Genomic DNA, 26,615 nt, shown 5'->3' on the forward strand with positions numbered 1-26,615 from the left:
GCTCAAGAGCCCTTAACATGGGATGAGATTGAGAAAATGCCAGCAGAAGAAGCTGCTGAATGGCGTAAAGCTGCACAAGAAGAAATTGATGCATTGGATAAAAATAAAACTTGGATTCTTACAAAATTACCTCCTGGCAAGAAAGCTATAGGATGCAAATGGGTATTCAAGTTAAAAAGGAATGCACAAGGAAAAGTGGAAAGGTATAAAGCCAGATTAGTCGCAAAGGGATATCTTCAAAAATATGGAGAAGATTTTGATGAAGTGTTTGCACCTGTAGTGAAACACACGACAATTAGAACACTTCTGAGCATTGCAGTCTCAAAAGGCATGCAAGTCAACCACATTGATGTGAAAACAGCATTTCTTCATGGAGATATAACTGAAGACTTGTACATGGAACAGCCAACAGGTTTCATAAATACAAAACAAAGACAGCTAGTGTGTAAATTAAACAAAGGTCTTTATGGACTAAAGCAAAGTGCAAAATGTTGGAATGACAAATTGCATGAAATATTGACAAATTTAGGATTTAAGCAAGGTGAAGCAGATAAATGCTTGTACACTAGGTGCAGAAATGGACAATATGCATACATTTTAGCTTTTGTTGATGATCTGCTCATTGCAAGCGAAAGTGAGCAAGAGTACAAGGATATTGTAAAATATTTAAACCTGAATGTTGAGATAAAAGAACTTGGTAATGTGTCATACTATCTTGGTATAGAAATTGAGAAACAAAATGATGGTTCTTATCTTCTAAGCCAGAAGCAGAAAATAAATGAGCTTATTGAAAGTTTAGGTATGCAAGATGCCCAAGTTGTAAGCACTCCCATGATCACTGATTTTCTGAAGGATGAAACAGTAAGAGAACCTTTACCAGATAACATCCAATATAGATCAGCCATAGGTAAGCTTTTATATCTAACTACCACATACAGGGCTGATATAGCAAATGCAGTAGGAATTTTGAGCAGAAGAGTCAGCTCACCTACCAAATCAGATTGGACTGCAGTTAAAAGGATGGTAAGGTATTTAAAAGGTACCATTGATTGTAAATTAAAGATTTCAGCCAATAGTAATCCAAAACTAATATGTTACTGTGATTCAGATTGGGCAGGGGATCATTCTGATTATAAATCCACAAGTGGATATGTGTTTATGTATGGAAATGTACAAATTTCTTGGGCCAGTCATAAACAAAGTATTGTGAGTCTGTCTTCTACAGAAGCTGAATATGTGGCTGTATCAGAAGCATGCAGAGAACTGATGTGGATTGAAAAACTTTTGCTGGATTTTGGAATAGCTGAAAAAAGACCAATCCAGATAATGGAAGATAATCAGAGCTGCATCAGACTGTCACAGAATGACAAGGTTCAGTCACGCACCAAGCACATCGCAACGAAATATCACAACGTGCGAGAGCTGGCGAAAGAAGGGGTCATCAGTCTAGACTATTGTCACACCAGTGAGATGACAGCTGACATCATGACCAAACCGTTACCCAGAGAACGTTTTGAGAATCTGCGAATAAAGCTTGGACTTTGTATGAATTAATAATTGCATGACAGTTATGCATGAGAAGGGGTTTGTTGGAATAATGTATTGTATTTAACATGCATTGTCTGTCAGCAATGTTTTTCTCTGTGATTACTCTGTGACCTCTGATGTGAATTACCTAGAGAGGTCACAGCTATGCAACTTCCTGTGGGGGTTAGGCACAGCACATGGAGCTCAATGATATCTCCTAACCTGAGGATCTATGGTGTGAGCATCCATTACCATCTAAGCACATGGAAAGAGCTGATAATCCAAATGTATAGTATTATGTATATATATGCCTGTCTGAATATAATCTAACTACAAACTGTGAGTAAACAGATGTTTTGTTACTTCAACTTTAAAGTGACTCAGCAGTGAATTATTCTGGGGTGTATGTGAGAGAGATGAAGAAAAGAAATTAACATTTCTAAAGCTGAAGCTGTGTGTATAAAATCTGCTAATTATTTACTACAAATAATCCAACAAAAATCAGTCAGCCTCTGTTAAAAACCCTTACGATAACAAAAGTGTCAAAAGCGTCATTTCATAATTTACCCCTTCAAATCATTTATTCATGAAAAAAGTCAACAAAAAGGAAGTGTAATACAAATAGTCTTTCCAATGTAAATCCTGCACTTATCTGACCTCAGTCAGCTGATCCCGATGCCAGCATTTCAGTAGAAAAATGATTTTATCAAGGGAAAAGCCCAACTTCCCACAGAGTTATCCCGTCAACAGCATTGAGTATCAGTGCTCCTCAGACAACTCCTGGCTCCGTCTCTACCGGAGAGTGCCACATAGTCTCTGCTGATATTCCAGTGCCACTGAATGTCAGCGCCGGACCCAGTCTGCATGATTTTTTTTACTGGGTAGGAGACCTCGTCATGCTGAATATTGACCCCTATGTCTTTTGAAATGGCTTTCAGTATACTTTCTGAATAAGTTTGGTTTGTGTGCCCAAATCATTTATTTATTTTCCGTAAGCCTCTTAGAAAGTAGACAGGCAGCATATAAATGTTTTTTTAAATATTGATCCATTTATTAACCGTTTGTTTTACCTCTTTCTCATCTAGCTACCAAAGCAGATCCTGTCCATGGAGGGAACAGAGCTGAGAATCTTCAGGATGCTCCAGTCGCTGATTCAAAGCATGTAAGCGAAAAGGGGGGCAGAGGAGGAACCTAATGGTCAGAGCAGTAGGCTGGGAAACAGAAAGCCCAGGTTCAAATTCCATGGCAGCTCCTAATCCAGAGACCTGGGATGTATCCAAGCTGTTCCTAACCTCAGAGGGGGGAAATCAGGGCTGCTCAGGGAACACCTGCCCCAAAGGCAGAGAAGATGATTCTAAATCACTGCTTCAGAAATTGGCTTTGTTGAAGTGCAGAAGCTGTAAAAATAGTTTTGTTCCTCCTGATATTCAGCAGCTAAATTAGACCCAGATATCCAATGGCAGGGCATGTCCAGTCACCGAACATCTGGGGATATCTACTACTACTACTTAACATTTCTAGAGCGCTACTAGGGTTACACAGCGCTGTACAGTTTAACAAAGAAGGACAGTCCCGGCTCAAAGGAGCTTACAATCTAAAGGACGAAATGTCAAGTTGGGGCAGTCTAGATTTCTTGAATAGAGGTATAGTGGTTAGGTGCCGAAGGCGACATTGAAGAGGTGGGCTTTGAGTAAGGATTTGAAGATGGGTAGGGAGGGGGCTTGGCGTATGGGCTCAGGGAGTTTATTCCAAGCATGGGGTGAGGCGAGGCAGAAAGAGTGGAGCCTGGAGTTAGCAGTGGTGGAGAAGGGTACTGAAAGGAGGGATTTGTCTTGAGAGCGGAGGTTACGGGTAGGAACGTAAGGGGAGATGAGGGTAGAGAGGTAGGGAGGGGCTGCAGATCGAGTGCATTTGTAGGTTAGTAGGAGAAGCTTGAACTGTATGCGGTACCTGATCGGAAGCCAGTGAAGTGACTTGAGGAGAGGGGTGATATGAGTATATCGGTCCAGGCGGAAGATAAGACGATATCTGGGGATATCTGGGAGGGTATATGTGGGTCCTAGTTGATATTTAGGCAGAAGAGCCCACGTAAGACACTTATGTGGATCCCAGCTGAATATTGGCCGGGACGCACATTAGAACATCCGTCTGATCATCCCCCCTCCCCAACAAGAGAGGAAAATCCACTGCTTATACCTGGGATAAGCAGCATAAATCTGTTCTACTCTTTTGGAATCCTGTACTTGCGACCTGGATTGGCCACTGTTGGAAACAGGATACCGGGCTCTATTAGTTTCAGTCAGACCGAGTATGGCAACGCTTATGTTCTTACGACTACTGACAGAGGTTGCAGCTCCCATTTTCCATCCACAGTCATCAGGCAGTGGCGTAGCCAAGGGTGGGCCCGGGTGGGCCCAGGCCCACCTAATTTGAGCTCAGGCCAACCCAGTAGCAGCATACCTATGATGTGGGCTGGCAGGGATCCCCAAGCCCCACCAGCCAAAAACTCCCAACAACTGTCCCTCCTGAATACCTTGTAAATAGAAGATCTTGGCCTGCAGCGACCAGCCCCACAGCCTCCCCTTTGATGTATTCCTGCCTTTATAGAAACAGGAAGTTGCATCAGAGAGAAGGCTGTGGAGCCAACATGAGCAGTGCGTATTAGTTGTTGTTCGCTGCCGGTGAAAATTTGCTATTTAAAAGGTATGCAGGGAAGGGGGGATGTTTGAGAGACCAAATCACTTGTGGGACAGGGTAGAGTTCTGCCCACCTATCTTGGGCCCAGGCCCACCCAAAATTGGGTGTCTGGCTACGCCCCTGCCATCAGGGGAAGGATTAAGGGGTAGATACACAGAACTCCAGCACTGTAGAGAACTGCAACATGCAAATTATATGCACACTATTAGCTTAAGCCTTCAGCTGTGCCTCTGCTGTGACCCACCAGCGTTTGGAGGACTGGGAAGGGAGGAATGGAGGTAGGCAGGTACACTGAGGAGACGCTGGACCTGGGCTTGAAGTGGGGGATAGAGGCAGGCAGGCGGATGTATCGGGGAGACGTTGGACCCGGGCTCAGGGGGAGGGTGAGAAGGGGAAGGGAGCTCTAGTTTCAGGCGGCCCTGGGCATTTTGTTGGGCCCCCTCAGTGTAGCTATGCCCCTGAATTAGTTGATGCTTCCAGGAGAAGAAGGGTCTACAACAGCACTAACAATCTCCAATCCACAGAAGTCATCCAACAACGCTGGAGAGAGATTTCTTTAAAATGAAAGAACCAATTATCTGCAGCCATTAGAGAGGCAAAAAGGAAATCAAGGACAGTATAGGGTGGGTGGAGAGGCAGTGGCATAGCCAGACCTGACATTTTGGGTGGGCCCAGAGGTAATATGGGTGGGCACAATGTATATATAAGTTACCCGTGGCAACCTAAATATTGGTGTGGTAAGACATGTCAGGCTGCTGTAAGGCCCTTCAAGTCACATTAAGGAGCAAATAACGCAACCTAAAGGCCTAACACGGCTTGATAACTCCCCTCCCCCCTTAAGTGACTTGCCCAAGATACAAGTGAATGACACTGATGAAAAAATAGCGGAGAACTGGGATTAAATAATACAGAAGATTTGCCATTTTTATTTATTTATTTGTAGCATTTGTATCCCACATTTTCCCACCAATTTGCAGGCTCAATGTGGCTTACATTTACCGTAGTGGCAATTGCCATTTCCGGTTAACAGAATTACAAATGGTATTGCATTAAGGTGCGTACATACATTGTAGAGAAGAATACATTATGGTATCACATTATAGGTTGGACTATGACATATGTTAGGTCATCAACTCAGAACCCTGCAAACCTTTTACCTTAGAGGCAGCTGCCAGGGAAGAGAGGGAAGGAGTTGAAGAGACCTCAGTTGGTGCTGCAGAGACTATGGCTGAAAACACAATGGAGTTGGAACTCAGTCAGCCTACACATTCTGCTGTCTTTGAAACTGAGGACGGTGACTTGGGGTTTTGTGTTATTTCACAAAAAGTGCCTGCACTACCCAACACTGATGCAGGCAACAGTTTAACAGGGAAGGTGAACACTGGAAAGCAAGCTGGCATTGGGAGTGTGGAGACTAATGAACAGCAGGTCTTAGGGCTGCAGACACAGGTGAGCTTAGTTAGCTCCCTGATTGAGGCACCAGGTTTTCAGCCACAAGTGGTGGATTCAGCAGTACAGCAAGGCTCAGGGAATCCCCGGCACAGAAGGGAAGATGAGATAAACTCTGGCTCTGTAAAAACTGTAAGCAGCCTCACGCGGGACCTGCTGGTGCAGGGAGAACAGAGCTCTCCTCCGAGTGTATCAGCAGTCTCTCTGACAGAAGATATTGCTGGGGGATCGGCAGCCCAGGCAGAGGGAGCTCACTCCCAGGGAAGCATTGGGAAAGTTAAGGACTGTTCAGAACTGGTTATAGATTCCAGGGGGCTCAGTTCTCTGGGCACTGACTGTGGGCAGGGGGGAGGGGGAGGGGGAGGGGATGATGTTCAGGATATGTTGATTTGTGATGTGAGGGAGGAGGGTAAGGGGGAAGGGGCAGAGGGTTTGGGGAACTGTTCTGTTGGTGAAAAGGTTGGTGAAGGGGTTGCTGTTCCAGTTTGTGGAAGGGGGGAGGGGGTTGATGGGGAGATGGTAAGGGAAGGTAAAGGGGGTGGGCAGGATCAGTGGGGGCGGGGGCGGGGGGGGGGGGAAGGGATCTTCAGGCAAGGAAGGGATAAGCTCAGGGAGGAGGGAAAGTCAGTGGAGGCAGGGTCAGCCCTCCTTTGCAGATGTGGTTAATAGGGAAGGAGGAAGAGGGAAGGGGCCGTTTTCCTTTAGTAATGACACAGATGCTGGGTTCGGGGGAGGTAGGGGTTATGGGCAACCGCCCAAGAGAAGGAATGTGGTCCAAATCAAGTGGGTGGGGGAGGGGGGAATGCCTTCACGTGATACAGTGTTGAAACTAGTTTTGGGGTTAGGGTTTGTCCCAGAAGACCTCTATGCCTGTATTCATCCAGTTAACCTCCCAGAATACGATGTCAGTTTTCTGACCCAGAGAGGCATGGAGGTCTTCTGGGAAAAGTATGAGGGGGTAAGAGGAAGGGGGGATTGGAAATGTTATAGGGTAGTTCCCATCAGTCGGCCAGATCTGGTGCAGGTGACTCTGCTAGTCCGTAACGAGTCCATCTCAGGGGCAGACTTGGCCTTTTGGCTGCACAGGTATGCCGAGTTGAGGACTCCATTGACCAAGCTCCCGGATCCAAGTAGAGTCTGGGCAGGGGGGTGGGGGGCTTTGGTTAAACTTCACCAGGTAGGGCAGGTAGTACAACACATTCCTTCAGCGTTTTTTATTGGAAGGGACAGAATCCTGTGTTTTTACAAGGGACAGCCAAGACAATGTTTTCGGTGTGGGTCTTTCCGCCATTTTAGCATGTCCTGCCCAGTACAGCAATGTGCTAAGTGCGGATCGAAAGATCATCCCACCGAAGAGTGTTCTTCGATCAGGTGCAATCTTTGTGGTGGTCTGGGGCATGCCTTCCGGGACTGCCCTAGGGCGTCGCATAATGGGGGGAGGGAAGAGGGGGGAAGGGAAGAGGAGGTGCAGGAGGAGGGGGTGGGGGAGGGGGGGTTCAGGATCAGGGGGCAAGGGGGGCACAGAGGGAGGTCGTGGAGGTGGGGGTTCCAGAGGCAGCAGCACAGGTGGGGAAACAGGGGCAAGGGCTGGAAGGGGTAGATGAGTGGGCCCAGGTCCCCAAGAAGCAGAGGGGGGTGAAGGGGAAGGGTAGAGGGATTTCAGGGGGGTCAGGAGAGGGGGCTCGGCAAGAGAGGGAGACAGGAAACCGGTTTCAGGTTTTGGCAGAGGAAGAGGAGGTGGTGGAAGAAGAAGGGGAAGGGGTCGGTGGGGTTGTGGGGGGAGGGGAGGAAGGAAAGAGGAAATTAGAGGGGGTGGAGGGAGAGGGGGGTAAGCGTAAGAAGAAGGGGGGAAGGTTAGGAGGATGGAGATTAGTGTGGAGGGTGGGGGCGGGTTGGACGGGGAGGGGGGAAGAGGGGGGCAGGAGAGGGGGAGAATCTTATGAGGCGATTGGATAGAATTCGAGCTCTACAGGGGAAGGATCACGGGAGTGAGAGGGGGAAGGTTCAGGGGGTGGGAGGGGATCAGAGGGGGGGCAAATAGAGGAAGGAGGGCGGGGGGGTTTGTCTTTGTCTGAAGAGGAGGGGGGGTTGGATGAGTCTAAGAAGAAGAAGGGAAGGAAGAAGGGAGGGGGGAGGGGGTGGGGAAGGAGGGAGGTTTTGAAGCCGGGGTTAAGGATTGGGCGGAGGAAGAAGTGGTTGAAGAAGGGGTCTGGGCTCTAGGTAGGGGTGATGTGAAGGAAGCATAATGGCAGGTATTATATTATTATTTGCCACTCTGAATGTGGCGAGTGTGGCCTCCCAGAGGGCGCAATGTTTGGCCTTTGAGGGCCTCTCCACGATCCAGGCAGACTGTTTCCTAATCCAGGAAACACGCTTGCAAACTATGGAGGCGATCAGGTGTGCGAGGAGGGCCTGGAGATGGGGGCCTTCGGTTTGGGGCTTGGCAGGGGACAGGTATGGGGGGGTAGGGATATTATTTAAAACACATAAGGTACAGATTCAAAGGGTGATGGAATTAGGAGTAGGGAGGTGTTTGGTGGTGGATGTTTTGTGGCACGGGGTGGCTTCCCGGATTATTAATGTTTATGGGCCACAAAGTAAGAGGGAACATTCACGGTTATTTGGTAAAATTAAACCTTATTTATACACGGCACGTCAGGTGGTTTGGGGGGGGATTATAACACCATTTTGAGGAAACAGGATAGTGGAGGAAGGGCAGCGCAGGTGAGGTATGGTGGGATACGGCTAGCTGGGATAATGAAAGGGGCAGGGTTGGTAGATGTGCACCTTGAAATTTCACCAGAGGTGGAGGGTTTCACATTTGCACGGAGACAGTGTAGGAGCAGGATAGACAGATTTTTGGTCCGGGAAGGGGCATGCGTTCGGGGGCCCAGGTTGGTGGACGTGGACTTCTCGGACCATAAACTGGTGTTGGTGGAGGTGGGGGGTTGGGCGGGACATAGGCCAGGGAGGGGGTTATGGCGGCTTAACCTTAAATGGGTTACCGATGAGAAGGTCAAGGAGGAATATCGGGCCTTTTTGGGTGACCAGCTTTCGATCCAGGGTATTTTTCCCTCCATTGGAGAGTGGTGGGAGTTAGTGAAGAGGCGGACGAGGTTTTTTTTCACCCGTCAAGCTCGGAGAGAAGGAAGGGAGAGAACTCGGCTGGGGACTGCCATTAAGAAACGAAGGGACTATCAACTCTACTACTTCACTGCACAACAGGAGATAGATTGGCCTTGAAGGGGGAGACATACCAATTGTGTTTGAAATTTTTCCAGGTTATTGGACCCCTGCACACTAAAGTAAATTCTGACTTTAAAATAAAGTCCAAACTTCTCAACTTTCAGGCTAGAGGTGAGATACCTGATTCTTCTCTTAAATTTAATGCTTATTGCTTAATTAATTAATTAATTAGCCCTGTGAAACCTTTTCTTTCTTTCTATCTTGTCCTGCCAAGCTCTGATTGATAGGAAGAGAGAGGAGAGGCTGTTAAAACAGCATTGAATTCGTTTGAGACTCAAAAGTAACATTTTACACAGCTGTAATTATTGGGAATATTTAGATTAAAAAGTTAGATTCTTAGACAATTTTAAAGGTTAATTCAATTGGAAAATCTTTGGTCCTGGTCCCACCCAGCTACAGAATTCCCTTGATAAAACAGCAGTTAGCTGACACTTGGGGAAAGGATAGTGAATTTCCTGGAAGCCAATAAGTTGCAAGATCCGAGACAACATGGTTTCACCAAAGGGAAATCTTGCCAAACGAATCTCATTGAATTCTTTGACTGGGTGACGGGAGAATTAAATCAAGGACGTGCTATGGACGTCATCTACTTAGATTTCAGCAAGGCTTTCGACACGGTTCCCCACAGGAGGCTCTTAAATAAACTAGATGGCCTGAAAATAGGACCCGAAGTGGTGAACTGGATTAGGAACTGGTTGACGGACAGACGCCAGAGGGTGGTGGTGGTGAATGGAGTTAGCTCGGAGGAGGGAAAGGTGAGTAGTGGAGTGCCTCAGGGATCGGTGCTGGGGCCGATTCTGTTCAATATATTTGTGAGTGACATTGCCGAAGGGTTACAAGGTAAAGTTTGCCTTTTTGCGGATGACACCAAGATTTCCAACAGAGTGGACACCCCGGAGGGTGTGGAAAACATGAAAAAAGATCTGAAGAAGCTAGAAGAATGGTCTAACGTTTGGCAATTAAAATTCAATGCGAAGAAATGCAAAGTGATGCACTTAGGGAGTAGAAATCCAAGGGAGACGTATGTGTTAGGCGGGGAGAGTCTGATAGGCACGGACGGGGAGAGGGATCTTGGGGTGATAGTATCTGAGGACCTGAAGGCGACGAACAGTGCGACAAGGCGGTGGCAGTAGCTAGAAGATTGCTAGGCTGTATAGAGAGAGGAGTGACCAGCAGAAGAAAGGAGGTTTTAATGCCCCTGTATAAGACGTTGGTGAGGCCCCACCTGGAGTATTGTGTTCAGTTTTGGAGGCCGTATCTTGCGAAGGATGTTAAAAAAATGGAAGCGGTGCAAAGAAAAGCTACGAGGATGGTATGGGATTTACGTTCCAAGACGTATGAAGAGAGGCTTGCTGACCTGAACATGTACACCCTGGAGGAAAGGAGGAACAGGGGTGATATGATACAGACGTTCAAATATTTGAAAGGTATTAATCCGCAAACGAATCTTTTCCGGAGATGGGAAGGCGGTAGAACGAGAGGACATGAAATGAGATTGAAGGGGGGCAGACTCAGGAAAGATGTCAGGAAGTATTTTTTCACGGAGAGGGTGGTGGACGCTTGGAATGCCCTCCCGCGGGAGGTGGTGGAGATGAAAACGGTAACGGAGTTCAAACATGCGTGGGATATGCATAGAGGAATCCTGTGCAGAAGGAATGGATCCTCAGAAGCTTAGCTGAAATTGGGTGGCGGAGCAGTTGGGGGGAAGAGGGGGTGGTGGTTGGGAGGCGAGGATAGGGGAGGGCGGACTTATACGGTCTGTACCAGAGCCGGTGATGGGAGGCAGGACTGGTGGTTGGGAGGCGGGAAATACTGCTGGGCAGACTTATACGGTCTGTGCCCTGAAAAGGACAGGTACAAATTCAAGGTAAGGTATACACATATGAGTTTGTCATGGGCAGACTGGATGGACCATGTAGGTCTTTTTCTGCCGTCATCTACTATATTACTATGTTACTATGTTACTCTCCAATGGAGGGAGAAAGGAGGATATTCTGGATTTGCAGGAGCAACTTGAAAAGGTCCAGTATGATCGATATGCCTCCTTGGTCTATGAACGGGACTTTGGGAAATTGGTCAGCCCAGACCCGTTTATGTGTTGCAAGGAGCGGAGGGAGCATAGGATTGTGGGGGGTTTAAGGGACATGGGAGGGGTAGTTCAGGTGTCGAAGGAGGGGATTCTAAAGGTAGTGGAAGAGCACTTTGCACAATTTTTTTCAGATAAGCAAGTGGATAAGGAAGTGATGGGTCACTATATTGCGGGGACACCGGGGGTGGGAAGGGGAGGGGGCCGTCTCTTCAGGCCCTGTTGCGCCCCTGGTCGCTGGGGTAGGCAGAAGAGGCCATTGGGGCCTTAAGGAGGAAGACAGCACCAGGGCCAGATGGACTCACAACAGAGTACTATCAGGCATTTAAGCACCTTCTGGCCCCAATCCTGCTGCACGTCAGCAGGGGGTTTTACCCCAATCCCTGACCGAGGCGGCGTTGATTCTTCTGAGTAAGGGAAAAGATCCAGAGTCCTTGGCCAACTGGCGTCCGATTGCCCTGCTCAATGGTGATCGGAAGATATTCGCGCATATGCTTCTGAATAGGATGAAGGAGGTGGTGGTGGGGGGTGTTGGCAAGTTCACAGGCCTGTGGGATTAAGGGGAGGGGGTTCTGGAGGCAGCGGCTTGGGTAAGGGAAGGTGTGGAACATAGTCGGGGAGAAGGAAGACTAATGGTGGCATTAGATCAGGGTAAGGCTTTTGACAGGGTACAGTGGGCGTTTCTTTGGCAGGTTTTAGAGCACTATGGGTTTCCTAGGGATTGGGTGGCTCAATTACGTTTATTGTACACGAGGGCACGGTGTTTTCCCCTGGTGAACGGTTGGAAAGGGAATAGGTTCGGGGTGACAGCAGGGGTGCGGCAGGGATGTCCTTTAAGCCCGGTACTTTATGCTTTTGCAATTGATCCCTTTGTCACCCCTCCTTACTTTTCTAGCCATTTGTTCTTCCGTTTGCGCTTTCGCCAGACGAATCTCTCTCTTGGCTTCCTTCAGTTTCATCCGGTATTCCTCTCCGTGTTCCTCTTTTTGAGTTTTTCTGTATTTCTGGAACGCCAACTCTTTAGCCTTTATTTTCTCAGCCACTTGTTTGGAGAACCATATCGGTTTCCTTTTTCTCTTGCTTTTATTTACTCTCCTTACATAGAGGTTTGTGGCCCTATTTATAGTTTCTTTCAGCCTGGACCACTGCCCTTCCACTTCTCGTACGTCCTCCCAGCCCATCAGCTCCTTCCTCAGGTATTCCCCCATTTTACTAAAGTCAGCACGCTTGAAATCCAGGACTTTCAGTTTTGAGTGGCCACCCTCCTCTTCAGCCGTCATATCAAACCAAACCGTTTGATGGCCACTGCTGCCCAGGTGGGCACCCACTCGGACATTTGACACACTATCCCCATTTGAGAGTACCAGATCTAGCGTCGCTCCCTCCCTCGTGGGTTCCGTCACCATTTGTCTGAGCAAAGCACTTTGAAAAGCATCCACGATCTCTCTGCTTCTTTCCGATTTGGCAGACGGAACCTTCCAATCTACATCCGGCAGATTGAAATCTCCCATCAACAGAACCTCTTTTTTCTTTCCTAATTTTTGAATATCTGCAATCAGATCTTTATCTAGTTCCTCCAATTGTGTCGGGGGTCTGTAGACAACACCCACGTGGACAGAGGTTCTATCCTCTCTTTTTATGTAATAGTGTTTTTATTGATGAATGCATAAATGATACAATATTATGCCAATCCTTAAAACTCCAGTAGTTAACATTTCAAACCTGTACTAATACATCTGAACTTCTATCATCAACATTTTTTATTCCCCCCTCCCTTTCCCTACCCCATCCCCCTCCCTTTTCTTTTTTGTAATATGTTTATTGACTGTATCCATTGTTGAAGAGAAAATCTGTACAGAATTATTGTCAAGAAAGCTTTACAGGAACCTTTGGACTGTATCAAACAGTAACCGTAGCATTGTTCAGCAAGATTCATAATGAAAATACATATGGAATGCTGTCAACATTCTGTAGTCAGTACATGTAGTTCCTGTGTTTCACTACTTTCCATGTCTCCTCCATCGTATGTCAATGTTGTGATTCATCAACAAGTTAACGCCCACAGGACAGGAGGAACATATCACGGTTTTAAATGCCATCCTCCTTTTCCCATCTCACAGACTCCCTTCATTCTATATCATACTCTTCCCGTCTACCTCTATTCCTCTCTTTTTAAGGTGATCCATATTGCTTCTTCCTTTCCCCAGTTCCTGTCATTTCAGTCGCTGTGATATCATTTCTCACATACAGAGCTACTCCTCCACCTTTACGCCCCTCTCTATCCTTCCTAAAAAGATTATATCCTGGTATGTTTACATCCCATTCATGGGAACCATTGAGCCATGTCTCTGTGATTGCAACTATGTCCAATTCAGTCTCCAACATCAGGGCTTGAAGGTCATGAATTTTATTGCTTAGACTGCGAGCATTTGTGGTCATCGCTTTCCATCTACATTTCCTAGTATGTGTTTCGGTTTTAGTGATTTGGGGATGTCTTTTCTCTTTGGGTACCGTCATATCTTTTTGTTCCACCTTCCTTGCTTTTTCTTTTTCTTCCGCCTCAGTTTTATGTTCAGGAACATCACAGTGCTGTAGTGGAGCAAAAGAAAACTTGTGAGGGCGAATGCTTCTGTGTCACATAACGAAGCCTGTCTGAGCCTACTGTGAACCATGTAGTCTTAGGTGGTATTATTCTTTGAGGCAGTGGTGAGAATTTGGTATGATTCTGTGCAGTATGATTTTGTGCAGTCCTAGAAGTTGCTTTAAGTGCATACAATTCTTGCTTTACTTTGCTGAGCTCCTGTTTTAAACTAGCGAGCTGAAGACAGATAGGACAAACTTTAAGTCTCCAGATGATTGGCCTTGAAACTAAAGCACCACAATTATTACAGAGAATAAAAGTCATCTTGATTTGTTGAAATGGGTATGAACAGGTGTACTATGATGGGGTTGTAATTAGGGTGGGGTTAATTTATGATACGTAGTATATTTGGGAAAGCTATATAGGAAGTGTCAGTCTTGGGGTGGGTGGGCTTAAGCTTAAGACCTATGGAATGTGTTTGCTGTAACCTATCTCTAGAACTTGGGTGATTGTTAAATTGTAAAGCGCTGCGTAACCCTAGTAGCGCTCTAGAAATGTTAAGTAGTAGTAGTAGATTGATTAGTTTGCTCTCTCCCAATCAAAAGTGTTTTCTGTTGCCTATTAAAATGTCACATAGGTTTGCACTTTGCACAACACTGGCCCTAAGCCACTGGGCTTGCAGGAGATTTAATTTTTTCTTTCCTTTTTTTTTTAATTCAGGAAAAGATTCTTAGAGGCTCTTATGGTAAGACTAATTTAGAGGCTTCATAAACTATCATCCAGTTTAAAACAAGCATATTATTATTATTATTTTCAATATATAAAATTAATGTGTGTGTTTGTGTATGACATCTTTTAATATACAACCCTTTATGGTTACAACAGAGCAGTTTACAATAATAAAAATAGGCAGTGGCTATAGAGAAAAAAGCAAAAGAAAATGAATGCAGACTGACCCTTGAATCAGCCTCCCACTTGCCACATTTAACTGATCAAGTTAAAATGTCACTGAAAAACATAGGCCTTTAATCCCGCATTGAATCTTGGGTAGTAAATTTCCAAGTGAAGATATTGCAGAATGGACTTCTGGAGGGAAGGGTTAGAATACAAAATGCCGACTTGTGTATAGATTCTAAAGGAGGAATTTCTATAAGAAGACGCCTCCATTTAAACAGCCATTCTGTAATGGCATATGGGCACCCCAATTCCATAACAGAATACCAACGTTAACCAGCATTGGCTTGCCTAAAAGGAGGCATCAGCACCTACTCCAGATCTATGTTGTGATCTGGGCATAGGTGTCCCAGGGGCATCGTTTGGGCGCAGGGAGGTGGCGTTGCAATATATCCGTGAATGTATACGTATCTTAAAAAAAGGCAAGTGCAAAGAGCTTCACTACAAAGAACAAACAGCTATTGGAGCTAGATCTTGGAGTCTAGTTTACAAGTCACCCTAAGAAAAGAGGCTCACATAGGGTGACCTTTTATGAAAGGAAGCCCATCATGTCTGGAGGCTGAAAACGGAGAGGTTAGAAGGTAAAACCAAACCCCAGTGCTGTGGTCTCGATAAAATGACTTGACTAATCTGTGACCTTCCCATGAGAAGCTCTTCTCTAATACCATTGCTCTCATTCCTTCCTTTAGGAGAACATTAAGGAATTACTTTGTTTGATTATTGTAAGTCCAAACTTTTGTTCCAGAACTTACTTCTTATATCTATTGCCAGATCTTTAACTGTGTTACTGTCTCAGAAGTATTTCCTCTGTTTTCCCCTCTAGGGTAGCTTCCTGGATAATGTGCCCCCTACCACCGATGTGCTAAGTGATGGTAAAATCTGCTTCATAATTTTATTTATATTAACAGTTTGCAATCAGAATAGATGATCCCATGCATATGGATTTCAGGCCAGTTTCAGTGCTGAAAACAAAACTCAATCTGCCTCTACAGGGGATGTTTTTGCGATTTCCCAAATTAATTGTTGCTGCACTGTTGGGAGTTCAGTGGAGTCCCAGACTGATGTATTTCAACAACGTCTGCAATTTCCTTTGACTGTGGCATAGTCTCAATCAAGCCTGGCTGTATTTGATCAACTGAAGTTAAACTCAATTAAATTTGTTCAATTGGTTGATTGAGTAACTAAGAGCCTCTTAGTTTGCAGTGGTAACAGGGGTCCTGCAGTGTCATCAGGCCCCCTTTTATTGCCGCCCGGTAAAAGGCTTTTTTCTTCAGAAGGAAATGGCAGTGCGGTAAGTTAAACATTTGCAGTGCTGCCATTTCCTGGGAGAGCCCTTACCACCTCCTGTTTAAGAGATGGTAAGGGCTCCTGCGCTGCCCGATTAGCACCACACAAAATGTTTTAAAATTCCGTCACCTAGGAAATTGCATGAGGTGGGGCGGGAACTACCACTGGGCTCCCAAGGGAGCGCGGCGATAGAGTCGATTTGGCACACGGCAAACCCGTGGTAGGCTTGCTGCGCCTTTGTGAGAGAGCAGTTAAGTTTTCACATGGGTAGATGTTGAGTAACTTCGTTTCTTAAGGGGGTGCTAGTGGTTTTAGCTCGCTGGTGGTAAATGCTGAGACGCTCATTATATTCCTGTGGGCATCTTAGCGTTTACCACCAGCTGATTTTTACCACGAGCTAAAAACGATAGCATGGCTTTGTAAAATGCCTCCTTAATAAATTAAGTAATAATTTAAAAACTGTGAGGTCCTTTGACTATGTTGTTTTAGACACTAAAGTGTGCCCTAATGCGGCAAAACCTGGAGGACTGTGTGACACGCTTAAGCGTTTTGCGGTAACTCTGAAATCTGTGCAAGCTAAAAAAAAATGTCTTTTTTTTTGGGGGGGGGGGGGGGGAGTCAGGGCAAAAATGGACATTCCCGTGGTACTACATGCTAACTGGTTGGCGCATGGATGAAGCAGGAGCCCTTATGGCATACAAACTGGGTCGTGTGCAAAAAATAGAAAAAAAGCCATTTTTACGGCTACAGTAAGAGTTCGCTAAGGCCACTTTTTACCACAGCTTAGTAAAAGGACCCAGGTGTTATGTGTTTACTCAGGTTCCCTTTGTCTAATATTACATTTTGCTTAAAGAGCACTTCATCGATGACTTAATGGTGAGAATAGCAAAATTCCCTAGATCCGTCTTTCGCAGCCTAGTGCAATCCCTCGTGCTCAGCCATCTGGATTACTGCAACTCACTATACGCAGGCTGTAAAGAGCAAATACTGAGGAAACTTCAAACAGCCCAGAACACAGCAGCCAGACTCATCTTCGGAAAACCAAAATACGAAAGTGCAAAACCCTTACGAGAGAAGCTACACAGGCTCCCACTTAAGGAACGCATTACTTTTAAAGTATGCACATTAGTCCACAAAATCATTCACGGTGAAGCCCCAGCCTACATGTCTGACTTAATAGACCTACCTCCCAGAAACGCTAAAAGATCATCTCGAACTCTCCTTAACCTCCACTTCCCTAACTGCAAAGGCATAAAATACAAGGCACTGCACGCATCAACCTTTTCTTACATGAGCACGCAGTTCTGGAACACATTACCATGCAACCTGAAAATGATCTACGAACTGACCAACTTCCGCAAACTGTTGAAGACTCATCTTTTTATTTTTATTTATTTATTTAAATTTTCCAATATATCACCACATAAAGTGAATATGCAATCGGCATTATTTAACATTAGGAAACAAAAATAATAAGTATATATCTTTACAGCCCATTTGTCCACAAGTTAAAGAAATTTGATTCCAAGATTAAGAAAATAAAAAAGAAAAAGATACAAAAATTAACAATCAATAGATGCTTCCTCTGGTTCAGACCCCAGCCTGCTAAATTAGGGAAGGTTTACTATATTCACATCAACTCTTGCATCAATAAACTCTTTCAACTGTTTTGGGTCTACAAACTGAAAATGTTTACCCTCAAGCATCACATTACAAAACAAGGAAATCGCAAAACAAATTTGCTCCCAATGCCACCACCCTGGGGCGAAGTTCCAAAAAGGCCCTTCGTCTCATCTGTGTAGGCCGTGAGAGATCTGGAAAGATACGGATCTTTGAGCCCAAAAACAGATTTTCTAAATGTCTCAACGAAAGCCGTAGTACGGCATTCCTATCAGGCTCCAACGCGAAAGTGGCAAGCAGAGTTAACCTCTGAGTAACTATTTCTAATGAACTTTCTAGGAATGAGGTAAGATTCATTCCCTCCCCTATTACGGGGGGGGGGGGGGGGGGGGGGGGGTTCCTACCACCACTCCAGTACTCCCGATGTAATAAGCCCGTGTAATGGGAGGGAGGGAGTCCTTGTCCATTCCTAGGATGTCCACCAAATATTTTTTTAACCATCTCCAAGGGAGAAATTAACGGCGATTTGGGAAAATTAAGAAACCTAAGGTTAAGCCTTTTAGTCTGATTTTCAAGGTATTCAAGTCATTTATGTAGGAAATTATTGTCTTTAACCAGAGCTGTTTCTATAGATCCCATTTCTTGAATTTTGATATCCACACGTTCCAATTTCTGGGTTTGCTGTGCAGTCACTTGTGCTTGAAGCAGGGCAGCCTCAGAAAGAACTTCAATATCAGAAGAATTCTGCTTTAAAGTAGTTTGCATAGAGGTTTGGATATTGTAAACCATGTCCCATAGTGACTCCAGCGTCACAATTGCTGGTCTAATCACTCCACTAGCCACAGGAGGAGATTGAGATAGACTATCAGCCCGAGCTAACTTGGAAACAATAGCTTGAGGCAATACCTTTGAAGCCTGTTGTAGTAATGTTTCCCGAAGTTGAGAATCTAACTCCGTTGCTGCAGTCACACCCTCAGACAGGGCCAGCTGAGCCACTTCGGCGTCTGTCTCTGTTTGAACAGCCAGCAACTCTCCTCCAGGCTGGGGAGGTGCAATTACAGGACTCAAGGAAGCCCCGTTTCCACTCTCGATCGACTCCGAAGGGCCGAGAGCTGCAGAGGGGGTCGAAGTTCCCTGAGGACCCGGTTACTGCCTGGGAAATTGCAGGGTTGTTTGTTTCATCGTCGAGGAGGTCACAGGAACCGAGGGAAATTACTTTACCTTCCCCCTCCGCTTCCCCATGGTTAACGAGGCTACAGAGGCACCGAGAGAAACTCACAAACACAGCAGCCTCCATGAGCAAACACAGGTGCGTCTATTCACAGCGCCATCTTGGAAACTGACCAGCTTCCGCAAACTGTTGAAGACTCATCTTTTTGATAAGATCTATTGAAAGGATCAAAACACATGAAGTCCACACTCACTGTTCAGCAATGCATCAATACACTCTCTTCTGAATTCTCATCCCCCGTAATGTCACCACATTCACACCTTTACTTACAGAAAAATGTTAGATTGTTCTCTTGTTATTGTCTTGTTGCTCTATCAGTTTCCCGTTGTTTCTTTCCAATGTTCCATTGCTCTTTTCCATTGTTCTGTTCCCTTAATGATACTTTAACTCTGTCTTCGCATAACTCATCACAATGTAATCCATAACCGAATTGTAACAAATTGTACTCCCATCATTTACAATGTATTGTAAGCCACACTGAGCCCGCAAATAGGTGGGAAAATGTGGGATACAAATGCAATAAAATAAATAAATATATAATCCAGGAACATAAGACCTTTGAAGTAAAAAATATTTGGACACCCACCAGACAGAGCTTAACAAAGATCTGAGTTTCCTATCACAGTATAAACTATGAAATTCTACTGCTTTGTCAGCCTCTTATCACCCATCTCTCCCCCACCCAGCATTCCCTGCTTCTCACTTAACCCACCCCACCCTCTTCCTGTGAGACTGTCACTGAAATGCTTTTGTGTTTCACCTATATATTATTTATTGCATTTGTACCCCACCTTTTCCCACCTTTTTGCAGGCTCAATGTGGCTTACAGAGTGTTGTTATGATATAGTCGTTACATGATTTTACATACAGTCGATAATAAGCTGAAGGTAAAGAGGGTTTAGATGGTTTAGATTTTCTGAGATAGGAAGTGTGCAGTAGGGTGTGGTTATGGTGAGGTAGTTGTTTGTGTTGTATTGGGAAGTGAGAACTAGACATTGTGTTTTTTCTGCGTTAAGTTTTAAATGGAATGAGTCCGCCCAAGAGTGCATGATTTGGAAGCTCTGGTTAATCTCGTTGGTTATTTCGTTTGTCACTTTTGAACGGGATATATATCGTAACGTCGTCAGCATATATGTAGGGGTTGAGGTTTTGATCAGCTAGGAGTTTGGCTAATGGTATCATCATTAGGTTGAAAATGGTTGGTGAGAGGGGGGATCCTTGAGGAACTCCACATTCCGGTATCCAAGGTGGTGATCTGTCAGTATTTGTTGTTACTTGGTAGGATCTGGTGGTGAGGAATCCTTCGAACCATTTGAGAACTGGGCCTCCGATTCCGAAGTATTCTAGTAGGTGTAGTAATATTCCATGATCCACCATGTCGAAAGCACTAGACATATTGAATTGTAGTATGAGTATGTTCTTGCCGGTTGCGATTGTTTTTTTGAATGAGTTCATTGCAGACACTAATACAGTTTCAGTGCTATGATTTGATCGAAATCCTGATTGAGACTCGTGTAGGATTGAGTGTTTGGTTAGATATTCCGCGAGTTGTTTCGTCACTATGCCTTCCATCAATTTTGTTGTGAGTGGGATGGAGGTGACTGGTCGGTTGTTGGTTAGGTCCAGTGTACTTTTCTTAGCATCTTTTGGCAGCGGAGTGAGTAGGATATTTCCATTTCCCCTGGGGAAGAGACCATTTAGGAGTCTATGGTTTACTTGGTTCGTGAGGTCTTTTTTTGAATTGTTTGGGGGCGGCTCTTATTAGGCTAGTAGGGCAAATGTCAAGTTTGCATTGAGATTTGGCATATTTTCTGAGCCAGTGTGTGAGTTCATCTACTGAGATCAAGTCAAAATTGGTCCATGATCGATTGGCTGGATATTCTCCAGGTTTTGGGTCTAAGCATTCAAGGATGCTTGTGTACTCAATAGTGTTACTTGGTATCATGCGTCGGAGTTTTGTGATTTTATCATTGAAATAGTTTGCTAGGTTGGTTGTCGATGGGGTGTCTATGCTGTTCGAGGTGACCCATGTGGTGTCTATGGTAAAATTATGTATAATCATACCTGATAATTTTCTTTCCATTAATCATAGCTGATCAATCCATAGACTGGTGGGTTGTGTCCATCTACCAGCAGGTGGAGATAGAGAGCAAACTTTTGCCTCCCTATATGTGGTCATGTGCTGCCGGAAACTCCTCAGTATGTCGATATCAAAGCTCCATCCGCAGGACTCAGCACTTAGAGAATTACACCCACAAAGGGACACTCTGCCCAGCTCACCACCGCCGAAACGGGGGAGGGGAATTAACCCAGCTCATCCCCACACAAGTGGGGGAGGGGAATCCATCCAGCTCATCCCCGCGGAGCAGGGGAGGGACACCACACCCGCCGATGCGGGGGGATCTGGCTTATCCTGCAACCGCAACCGCGGGAGGAGCTGACTGACCCTAACACCGCCGAAGCGGGAGGGGTACAAAGCTACCCTACAGCCGCACGAAGCGGGAGGGAGTGCCGGCAGAATTTTAAGTCTCAATCCAGCCCCGTAAAACGGGGGGGGAGAGGAATGCAGCAGCTCACTGTAACACAAACTCGTCTTAACTCTTGAAGAATCCAAGTGAAAAAACTTGAACACGAAGTCTTTCTGAAGTAACTGAAGACTAAACTTGAACCTGAAATGCAACCAGAATAAAAACAGTACAGATATCTGGGAGGGGCTATGGATTGATCAGCTATGATTAATGGAAAGAAAATTATCAGGTATGATTATACATAATTTTACCTTCCATATCATCAAGCTGATCAATCCATAGACTGGTGGGATGTACCGAAGCAGTACTCACCCAGGGCGGGACATTGAAATCCCTGACCTCAACACTGAAGCTCCAAACCGGGCCTCCGCCCGTGCAGCCACCGTCAAACGGTAATGCTTGGAGAATGTATGAGCCGAAGCCCAAGTTGCCGCCTTGCATACAGTGGTGGAAATAAGTATTTGATCCCTTGCTGATTTTGTAAGTTTGCCCACTGACAAAGACATGAGCAGCCCATAATTGAAGGGTAGGTTATTGGTAACAGTGAGAGATAGCACATCACAAATTAAATCCGGAAAATCACATTGTGGAAAGTATATGAATTTATTTGCATTCTGCAGAGGGAAATAAGTATTTAATCCCTCTGGCAAACAAGACCTAATACTTGGTGGCAAAACCCTTGTTGGCAAGCACAGCGGTCAGACGTCTTCTGTAGTTGATGATGAGGTTTGCACACATGTCAGGAGGAATTTTGGTCCACTCCTCTTTGCAGATCATCTCTAAATCATTAAGAGTTCTGGGCTGTCGCTTGGCAACTCGCAGCTTCAGCTCCCTCCATAAGTTTTCAATGGGATTAAGGTCTGGTGACTGGCTAGGCCACTCCATGACCCTAATGTGCTTCTTCCTGAGCCACTCCTTTGTTGCCTTGGCTGTATGTTTTGGGTCATTGTCGTGCTGGAAGACCCAGCCACGACCCATTTTTAAGGCCCTGGCGGAGGGAAGGAGGTTGTCACTCAGAATTGTACGGTACATGGCCCCATCCATTCTCCCATTGATGCAGTGAAGTAGTCCTGTGCCCTTAGCAGAGAAACACCCCCAAAACATAACATTTCCACCTCCATGCTTGACAGTGGGGACGGTGTTCTTTGGGTCATAGGCAGCATTTCTCTTCCTCCAAACACGGCGAGTTGAGTTCATGCCAAAGAGCTCAATTTTTGTCTCATCTGACCACAGCACCTTCTCCCAATCACTCTCGGCATCATCCAGGTGTTCACTGGCAAACTTCAGACGGGCCGTCACATGTGCCTTCCGGAGCAGGGGGACCTTGCGGGCACTGCAGGATTGCAATCCGTTATGTCGTAATGTGTTACCAATGGTTTTCGTGGTGACAGTGGTCCCAGCTGCCTTGAGATCATTGACAAGTTCCCCCCTTGTAGTTGTAGGCTGATTTCTAACCTTCCTCATGATCAAGGATACCCCACGAGGTGAGATTTTGCGTGGAGCCCAGATCTTTGTCGATTGACAGTCATTTTGTACTTCTTCCATTTTCTTACTATGGCACCAACAGTTGTCTCCTTCTCGCCCAGCGTCTTACTGATGGTTTTGTAGCCCATTCCAGCCTTGTGCAGGTGTATGATCTTGTCCCTGACATCCTTAGACAGCTCCTTGCTCTTGGCCATTTTGTAGAGGTTAGAGTCTGACTGATTCACTGAGTCTGTGGACAGGTGTCTTTCATACAGGTGACCATTGCCGACAGCTGTCTGTCATGCAGGTAACGAGTTGATTTGGAGCATCTACCTGGTCTGTAGGGGCCAGATCTCTTACTGGTTGGTGGGGGATCAAATACTTATTTCCCTCTGCAGAATGCAAATAAATTCATATACTTTCCACAATGTGATTTTCCGGATTTAATTTGTGATGTGCTATCTCTCACTGTTACCAATAACCTACCCTTCAATTATGGGCTGCTCATGTCTTTGTCAGTGGGCACACTTACAAAATCAGCAAGGGATCAAATACTTATTTCCACCACTGTATCTCTTCCAAGGAGACGGATCCGGCCTCTGCCATCGAGGCCGCCTGAGCTCTCGTGGAGTGAGCCTTCAGCTGGATAGGCGGCACCTTCCTTGCGGCCACATAAGCCGCTGCAATGGCTTCCTTGACCCATCTTGCCACTGTAGGCTTAGCAGCCTGCAGACCCTTACGAGGACCTGCAAACAGGACAAACAGATGATCCGATTTCCGGAAATCATTGGTCACTTCCAAGTATCTGATGATGACTCGCCTCACATCCAGATATTTAAGAGCAGAGTACTCCTCTGGGTAGTCCTCCCTACGAAAGGAAGGGAGACAGAGCTGCTGATTCACATGGAAGCGAGAAACAATCTTGGGCAGAAAGGAAGGCACTGTGCGAATAGTCACTCCTGCCTCAGTGAACTGCAGAAAAGGCTCTCGACATGAGAGCGCCTGGAGCTCGGAAACTCTTCTGGTTGAAGTGATAGCCACCAAAAAGACTGCTTTCCACGTCAGGTCTTTCAGAGATGCCCTTGACAAGGGTTCAAAAGGCGGCTTCTGCAACGCTCTTAGCACCAGGTTGAGATTCCACGCAGGCACCACTGAGTGCAGAGGAGGGCGCAGGTGATTAACTCCCTTGAGAAAGCGCACCACATCTGGCTGCGAAGCCAGGGAAGCACCCTTCAGGCGGCCCCTGAAGCAAGCCAGAGCCGCTACCTGGACTTTAAGGGAACTGAGCGACAGGCCTTTCTCCAGACCTTCTTGCAGGAACGCCAACACTGAAGAAATTGGAGCAGTGAAGGGAGAAAGTGAGCCTGCTTCACACCACGCTGCAAAGATACGCCAAACCCTGGCGTAAGCAGTAGAAGTAGAGCGCTTCCTCGCTCTTAGCATAGTGGCGATGACCTTGTCTGAGAAGCCCTTCTTCCTCAGACGCTGCCGCTCAATAGCCAGGCCGTAAGACCAAAGGGGGAGGGATCCTCCATCACCACGGGACCCTGATGTAACAGGCCCTGCTCCACTGACAGCCGCAGAGGATCGTCGACTGAGAGCCTGATCAAGTCCGCATACCAGGGACGTCTGGGCCAATCCGGACCCACCCGGATTACCCTGCCGGGATGCTTTGCCACCCGGTCTAGCACCCTGCCCAACATGGGCCAGGGCGGGAACACATAGAGGAGCTCTTGTGTCGGCCACTGTTGGAGAAGAGCATCTACTCCCAGGGATCGAGGGTCCCGTCCTCTGCTGAAAAAGCGCGGCACTTGGCAATTGGCCGATGATGCCATCAGAACTAGGCTCGGCTGGCCCCAGCGCTTCGTGATGTCCAAGAACGCCTGAGCAGATAGTTGCCAGTCTCCGGGCTCCAAGGTATGGCGACTGAGAAAGACCGCCTTGACATTCATGACTCCGGCAATGTGGGCCGCTGAAAGCTGCTCCAGGTTCGCTTCCGCCCACTGGCAAAGATTCATAGCCTCCTTGGCTAGAGGGGCGCTCTTGGTACCTCCCTGGCGGTTGACATAGACCACAGCCGTGGCATTGTCTGACAGGACCCGTACAGGCTTCAACACCAGTACCGGGATGAACTCCAAAAGCGCCAACCGAATGGCTCTGAGTTCCAGGAGGTTGATAGACCACTTTGCCTCTGCAGGAGACCAGAGCCCCTGCGCTGTCCTTGCCAAGTAGTGGGCTCCCCAGCCCGATAAAGAGGCGTCCGTCGTGACGACAATCCACTCTGGGGTCACCAGAGGCATTCCCGCAGACAACTTGTCTGTCTGCATCCACCAGCTCAGCGCCTTGCGCACTGCTGGGTCCAAGGGAAGGCGCACAGCATAATCCTCCGACATCGGAGTCCAGCGCCGCAGCAAAGATTGTAGAAGTGGTCTCATATGAGCCCTGGCCCAGGGCACTACTTCCATCATGGCCGTCATAGAGCCCAACAGCTGCACATAGTCCCAATCCCGAGGAGGAGAGGCTACTAGGAACTGGTCCACTTGAGCCTGAAGTTTGACAATTCGATTGTCTGGCAGGAACACTCTGCCCACTTGGTTGTCGAATCGAACTCCCAGGTACTCCAGGGACTGAGTCGGGCGCAGCTGGCTCTTCTCCCAGTTGATGATCCATCCCAGGGAGCTCAAAAGAGCAACTACCCGGTTCACAGCTTGCCGCACTCTGCATAAGAGGGGGCTCGGATCAACCAGTCGTCCAGATAAGGATGGACTTGTACCCCTTCCTTTCGTAGGAAGGCCGCGAAGACCACCATTACTTTGGAAAAGGTCCGCGGAGCAGTAGCCAACCCGAATGGGAGGGCTCTGAACTGGAAGTGTCGTCCCAGGACTGCAAAACGCAGAAAGCGTTGAAGAGGAGGCCAGATGGGAATATGCAGGTACGCTTCCTTGATGCCCAAGGATGCCAGGAACTCTCCTGCCTTCACTGCCGCTATAACAGAGCGGAGAGTCTCCATGCGAAACTGCCGCACTTTCAAGGCCCGATTGACCCCTTGAGGTCGAGGATAGGCCGGACAGAACCTCCTTTCTTTGGTACCACAAAGTAAATGGAGTAACGTCCCTTGCCAAGCTGACTTTCTGGCACCGGAACGACCGCGCCCAGGCGGATCAGATTGTCCAAGGTCTGCTGCACTGCCACAGCTTGACCGGAGACTTGCAGGGAGAGAGTACGAACCCGCTTTTAAGGGTCGGCAGAACTCTAGCTTGTAGCCGTCTCTGATGACTTCCAGCACCCACGCGTCTGAAGTTATTGTGGCCCACTTCGCCCAGAAACGAGGACAGCCGTCCTCCAATCTGCACTGGGGCGTGGACCAAGGCCCCGTCATCGGGTACGAGACCCTGGGGGAGGACCGGAGGGAGCACCTCCGGGACGGCGGTCTCTGCGAAAAGAATGCTGCTTGGGGGAGAAATTCCTCTTGAAGGAAGAAAGGGCAGAGGAGCCCGCTTGCCCGGGCGGTACCGACGGGCTTCCTGCAACCGTCCTCTGGAGGTACCGGGACGAGTACTAGCCCGAGCCCTGACCTCTGGTAATTTCTTGCCCTTAGACGTGCCGAGATCGGTCACGATTTTGTCCAGCTCGACCCCAAAGAGCAGCTTGCCTTTAAAAGGCAATCTAGCCAGGCGGGATTTAGAGGCGTGGTCAGCAGACCAATGTTTCAGCCAAAGCCACCGCCATGCAGAGACTGTCTGAGCCATGCCTTTAGCTGAGGCTCTCAAGACATCATACAGCAAGTCTGCCAAATAGGCTAGGCCCGATTCCAGGGCCGGCCAATCAGCCCTCAAGGAATGATCCGAGGGGGAAGCCCGCTGCACCATAGTCAGGCACGCCCTGGCCACATAGGAACCGCAAACCGAGGCCTGCAAACTTAAAGCAGTCGCCTAAAAGGACGAC

General features: G+C 47.0%; 2 long non-coding RNA genes across 2 annotated transcripts in view; both read left to right on the plus strand.

The window, feature by feature from the left end:
- Window positions 1-26,615, plus strand: part of LOC115459008 — a 57,251-nt gene that overhangs the window by 4,428 nt on the left and 26,208 nt on the right. The gene's annotated exons all lie outside the window — the stretch shown is intronic.
- On the plus strand, window positions 2,607-15,412 carry LOC115459009. The gene is made up of 4 exons (XR_003940189.1): window positions 2,607-2,689; window positions 14,307-14,331; window positions 15,230-15,262; window positions 15,364-15,412. It is a non-coding gene; the product is annotated as an uncharacterized LOC115459009 (long non-coding RNA).

This window comes from Microcaecilia unicolor, unplaced genomic scaffold (assembly GCF_901765095.1).
Source record: "Microcaecilia unicolor unplaced genomic scaffold, aMicUni1.1, whole genome shotgun sequence".
Lineage (NCBI taxonomy): Eukaryota > Metazoa > Chordata > Amphibia > Gymnophiona > Siphonopidae > Microcaecilia > Microcaecilia unicolor.